Genomic DNA, 538 nt, shown 5'->3' with positions numbered 1-538 from the left:
ATGTTCTTTGGGGCTGGGAAACAACAGGTTCGTGTGAGCGGCCCGTGGGGCGCTATGGGGAGGGTCGGGGGGCAGCGCTGGGGGTGGATGTGGCTGTGGGGCTGATCGATGATGTGTCCATGGGGCGCTATGGGGAGGGGGCGGGGGTCGCTATGGGGGTGGATGTGTCTGTGGGGCTGATCGATGTGTCTGGTGTGAAGCCGAGCTCAGTGTGTCCGGATGGACCCTGTGCAGCCCAGGTGTGTCCCCACAGCCAGGTGTGTCCGTATGTCTGGACGTGTCTGTGTGTCCTGATGTGTCCAGCTGTGTCTCCATGTGTCCCTCTGTCCAGATGTGCTCCTGTGTGTCCAGCTGTGTCTGTGTGTCCAGCTGTGTCTGTGTGTCTTTACACCCTTCTATGTCCCGCTGTGCCCCCCCCCTTCTATGACACCCCCAACCCCCCCAAACCCTGCGGCTCTTTGGGTCCGTCCGGTGGCTGCGGTGCTGGTCGGCATCACCCTGCGGGGACACCACGACCTGCCCCTCCCTCACCAGACCA

Source organism: Coturnix japonica, chromosome 25 (genome assembly GCF_001577835.2).
Source record: "Coturnix japonica isolate 7356 chromosome 25, Coturnix japonica 2.1, whole genome shotgun sequence".
Taxonomy (NCBI): domain Eukaryota; kingdom Metazoa; phylum Chordata; class Aves; order Galliformes; family Phasianidae; genus Coturnix; species Coturnix japonica.
The sequence above is the reverse complement of the archived record's forward strand: the minus strand, read 5'-3'. Positions refer to the sequence as shown.